The sequence below is a fragment of the Elephantulus edwardii genome, unplaced genomic scaffold (genome assembly GCF_000299155.1).
Source record: "Elephantulus edwardii isolate Elephantulus edwardi_28Jun2011 unplaced genomic scaffold, EleEdw1.0 scaffold00013, whole genome shotgun sequence".
Classification (NCBI taxonomy): domain Eukaryota; kingdom Metazoa; phylum Chordata; class Mammalia; order Macroscelidea; family Macroscelididae; genus Elephantulus; species Elephantulus edwardii.
This window is the reverse complement of record NW_006399763.1, coordinates 24,784,101-24,790,100: the sequence shown is the minus strand read 5'-3', so window position 1 is coordinate 24,790,100 and position 6,000 is coordinate 24,784,101.

Here is a 6,000-nt window from a genome sequence, read left to right as displayed (position 1 = left end):
CCCTCCAAAACCAACCCCCAAAATACCAAAAACCAAAACTAAACCCAAATACACAAAACCTGAAATATGGCCTTGAGTCTATCCCACCTGAATTTAAAAACTATCTCAAGGACAAATTTGATGCATTAGACACTAATGAACAAAGAGCAGATAATCTGTGGGATGAAAATAAGAATATCACCCATTTAAAAAAAAAAGTCATTACAGAGACAGCGGAGGAAGAAGAGACAAAAATGGATGTCAGAGAAGTCTCTAAATATGGCACTGGAGCTCTGAGAAGCCATAGCAAAAGGAAAGAATGAACAGAAGATTTCAAATGTAAGCTCATGAAGACACAGTAAAGTATTAGAAGGAAATGTGACCTGGAGTGAAAAAATAAAAGGGAATAATTTACTTGCCATTTCTCAAGTTAAAGGGACTAAAGCACGAGTTCAAGTTGTGTGTTGTGAAACTTAAGGTGCTATGGGCAATATATTGAATGATTCAGGAATCTCATAAAAGCATATGGAAGCAATACAAAGAGTTATTATAGCAATTGTCTGACAATAAAATTTTTCAAGAAGTAGCATAAGACCAAGAACCAATGGTGATTCAGGAAGAAGTTCAAGCTACTTGAAAGTAATAGGCAAAAATAAGGTCCCAGGAATCAATGGAATACCAACTAAATATTTCAACTAACATATGCAGCCTTGGATGCGCGGAAGTGGAGGACAGCTACTTTGCCAGCTGACTAAAGAGATTCATATTATTCCCATTGACAAAAAAAATGTGATCCAATAGAATGTGGAAATTACTTAGCAATATCACTAATGCCACATACAATCAAAATCTTGCTAAAGATAAATTTTAAAAATTATTGGAACAGAACATTAACAGAGAACAGCTAGAAATATAAACTGAATTAAGAATGAGGCCATGGCGCTAGGAATATTGTTGCCGGAAAGCAGAGTACCATGATGCCTATTTGTATTTTATAGACTATGTAGAATTCTGGACATTCAATGATTTATTCATTGCAAATACCTTTTATAAGAAACATAAATGCAGGCTATACACATGGATGTCACCTGATGGTATGCATAGGAATCAAATCTATTACATTTGTGGAAAGACTCACTGGACAAGCTCAATATCAGCAGTGAAAAGCAGGCCAGGTACTGATTGTGGGACAGACCAACTACTCATACGCAAGTTCAAGCTGAAGTTGAAGAAAAAATTAAATCAAGTCCACGGGAATCAAAATTTGACCTTAAAACTGTCCCACTTGAATTTCAAAACCATCTCAGGAACAGGTTTGAGGCCTTGAGCATAGACCAAATGAGCTCTGGGAGGATATTAAGAAATTGTCCCTGAAGAATGCGAAAGATCATTACAATGGCTGAAGTAAAGATCGAGATGGATGTCAGATGAGACTCTGAGTATTGCATTAGAGTGGCAAGAAGCCAAAGCCAAAGGGAGAAGCCAAGAAATAAAAGAGCTGAACAGAAATCCAAAACCTCTGTAAATGTCTATTACAATTAATAACAAAAAAAGGAAAGATGAATGAAAGGGAGAGTTACAGGAGAACAGCAGGAAGCGGGCTATTATTACATTGGAGGGATTGTAATTAATGTCCTAAAACAACATGTGCGTGAATGGTTACATGAAAAACCAATTTGCTCTGTAAACTTTCACTCAAATCACAATAAAGACATTTTAGAAATTAAAAAATAAAAAAGGCAGCCCGAAACCACAAAGCAAGATGCTATAATGAAATGTGCAGAGAGCTGGAGTCAGAAAATCAAAAGGGCTGAACTCGCTCAGCGTTTCTTAAGCTGAAGGAGCTGAAAAACAAATGTAAGTCACAGTGACAATACTTAAGGATACTTTGGGTAGAATGTTAAATGATCCAGGAAGTATCAAGAGAAGATGGAAGGGATACACAGAGTCACTGAATCAGAAGGAATTGGCTGACACAGAATAATTTCGTGAAATGATATATGAGCAAGAGCCTATGGTGATGAAGAAGGAAGTTAAAATTGCTCTGAAGGAATTGGCAAAAAACAAGGCTCCAGGAGTTGATGACATAGCAATTGATATATTTCAACAGACAGACACTGCCCTGGATATGCTCACTAAATTGTGCCAAGAAATCTGGAGGAGAGCGAGCTGGCTGAATGACTGCAAAAGATCAATATTTGTTCCCATTACAAAGAAACGTGGTCCAACAGAGTGCAGGAATTGTGGAACAATATCATTAATATCACATGCAAGCAAGATTCTGCTGAAAATTATCCAAAAATGTTTGGAACAATATGTCAACAGAGAACTGCCAGATGTGCAGGCTGGATTTAGAAGAGGTCATGGTACTAGGGATATTACAGCTGATCTTAGATGAATCTTGGCCAAAAGCAGAGAATACCAGAAGAATATCTATCTGTGCTTCAATGACTATGTGAAGGTTTTTGACTGTGTGGATCACAATAAGCTATGACTGACTCTGAAAAGAATGGGAATCCCAGAACATTTGACTGTGCTAATGCAAAACCTATAATTGGACCAAGAGGCAGTCGCCAGAACAGAGCAAGGAGACACTACATGGTTCAAAAACAAGAAGAGGGTCCATCAGGGATGTATTCTGTCTCCATACCTTTTCAATCTGTGTGCAGAACAGATCATCTGTGATGCTGGGCTGTACAAGGAGGAATGTGGCATCAGTATTAGTGGAAGAGTCATCAACAACTTGTGTTATGCAGATGACACAGCCCTGCTTTCTGAAACTGAAGAGGACCTGAAGCGCTTGCTGCGGAAAGTCAATGACTGCAGCCTCTTATATGGATTGAAGCTCAACATCAAGAAAACAAAGATTTTCACCACTGAGCCAATTGGCAGCATCAGTATGGATGGTGAAGAGATTGTGATAGTTAACAGTTTTAGTTTACTTGGCTCCACAGTCCACATTCTTGTTAACAGCAGCCAGGAAATCAAGAGACGATTTGCATTCAGAAAGTAAGCTGTGAGGGACCTCTCAAGAGTACTGAAGAGCAAGGACGTCAGGCTGGAGACTAAGTGCACCTGATTCGGGCTATAGTCTTGGCAATTATGTGCTATGCATCAGAGAGTTGGACAGTGCATAGGGATGATAGAAAGAGAATTGATGCCTTTGTGCCGTGGCGCTGGAGAAGAGTGTTGAATATACCATGGACTGCTAGGAGAACAAACAGGTTTAACCTAGAGAAGGTGAAGCCAGAATGCTCCCTGGAATCCAGGATTCTAAAGCTTCATCTGACATACTTTGGGCATGTTTCAAGGAGGGACTGGTCCTTGGAGAGGGACATCATGTTTGGAAAAGTAGAGGGATGGCTCAGAAGTGGAAGACCCTCGATTCTGTGAGTGGAGTGGTGGGAATGAATGTGTTTGAGGAAGCAAGGTTGGCACAGGATAGAACAGCATTTAGGGTTCTTATACATAGGGTTGCCATGAGTTGCAAATGACTCGATGGCACACAACAACAACAACAACAACAACAACAACAGTGATCTTTTGAGTAAAGAATTACACTGCAAACACGAATACAAGTTTGAACACACCAGTTGCTCTGTGAAATATTAATGGTCTCTTTCTGTGTGATTTCCAGCCTCTGAAAACCTTTTGGAGGCTCATTTATGAGTAGATTCCAACTCAACCGCAATGACCAATAGTGTATATAATCCTGGGGGAAAAGTTAACTCCATTCAACACAACGTCAGTATTTTGTACTTAATGTTAATTAAATTAACATGTAAATTTAACAATTAAATTTCTTTATTTCACATAAATGTGTATATATTTAATGTTTAATAAAGTTTCTTTCTCTAAGTACTTACACTTATTTAAGAGTTAATATTATTTTTTTCTCTTTCTTAGTTTGACTTATTTGAAATATAAAACTCGTTGTTTCAATCCAGAAGTGCTTTCTCCCTTGTTGTTGTTGTGTGCTGTCAAGTCATTTGCAACTCATAGCGACCCTATGTACAACAGCCCTAAACCCTGCTCTATCCTGTGCCAATCGCACTGCCTCTGACACACCCATCCCAATTACCCCAGTCACTGAATCAATCCACCTCATAGAGGGTCTTCCCCTCTTGTGCTGTCCCTCCACCCTCCCCAGCATGATGTCTCTCTCTGAGGACCTGTCCTTCCTTACAACATGTACAAAGTATGTCAGACGAAGCCCCAGAATCCTTGCCTCCAAGGAGCAGCCTGGTTCAACTTTTTCCAGGATGAATCTGTTTGTTTTCACGGCAGTCCATGGTACATTCAATTCTTCTCCAGACATTGCTTTGTCCCTTAGTTTGTTTTAATTACAAGTAATTTACAGTCTAAGACACTCCTAGTGAAGAGGAACCAAGCTCCTTATCTGGATGGTTTCAGCTATAGTATTTCAACAAAAAACCTTAAGTAACACTTGAGAGATGGGAGGTGGGGACTATGAGAGAGAGAGAGGATTTTATAATTCACAGGTCCTGAAGGAACACAGAATTCCTGAGGACCAAATATAGAAATAATGAAGATCATGGATTGGGAGAATAAGAGTGAATCAGGGACAGAATCTATTAAAATATGAAAAGAGTACACATAATATTGTACTGTGTGATGGAAAACTGATTTACTGAGCTTACACTAAAAGAAAGTCATGGTGATTAGTGGTCTGCAGCCAGTTTAATCTCTACTACTCTTTGAACCCAGATGTAATCATTGCAGAGAAATACTGGGAATAAATAGACCAAAATCTGCAACATATGCATTCAACATTGGCCCAATTCTTTTGCACAACAGCACTCCACCATGCAGCACTCCCAACACTCCAAAAGCTCTGTGAATTGAGCTTTAAAACTCTGGCTCATCTAGAATACTCACCAGACCTCTTGCCAACGGACTACCACTTGTCCAAGTGCTTCGACAAATTTTTACAAGGGAAACTTTTCAATGACCAAACCCTTCAGAAAATTTGTGTACTCCAGAATGTCAAAATGTTATGATAGTGGAATAAACAAATTTGTATATTGTTGGCAAAAATGTGTAGATGGCAATGGTTCTTATTTTGATTAACGATGTTAAGTTTGAGCAGAGTTACAGAAGTTCAAAGTTGAGGTTTAAAAACATTTTGGTACAATGACTTGCTTCTGTTTTGTTATTCAGAGTCACTACAATTGGTAGTTGAATCACTAGTACCCAACAACAACAGTGCTGCTGCTGTTATTGTTAGCTGTCATCAAATCCTATAAGACTCAAAGTGATCTGATAGTAAACAGATCTAACTCTTGTTTTATCCTGTGCCATCCTCATCACCTCATGCACTTGAACCCATTGCTGTAGTCACCATGCCAATCCATCTCACTGAGGGTCTTCCTCTCTTTTGTTGACTCTCCACCAAGCATGATATCCTTTTCTAAGGAACAGCCTCTTCTTGTAACATGTCCACAGTACGAGAGACGAAGCTTCGTCTCTAAATAGGATTCTGAATACATCTTTTCTAGGCTATACTTTTCTGTTCTTTTGAAGTTAATAGGATAGTCAGCACTCTTCTTCAACACGACACCTCGAAGGCATGAAATTCTTCCGTCATCCTTTCTTGCTGTCCAGTTTTCAGATGCATAGCAAGTAATGGAAAAGACATGGCCCAAATCAGGTATACCTTCATCTTCAAACTGGCTTCATTGTTTTTTCAGTGCTTTGGAGAGGTCCCTGACAGCAGACTTGCTCAAAGCAATACATCTCCTAATTACTTTATAGATGAGTGTTATATGCTTGTTTGTTTACTATTTGCTTTTATAGTGCAGTACTTTCCTGTTAGTCTGCTGTACTGATGTGATGTGTAGATTATTATGATACTGGAAACTTGTTACCAGTGTGGCTAATGCCAGAAGGGTCAATCATGGTGTAGAGGTTTCAGCAAAGTTCCTAGATTAAGACAGGTTAAGGTAGGCCTTTGAAAACTCTATGAAGAAACCTCCATAGAGTAATGGAGGTAATGATAAT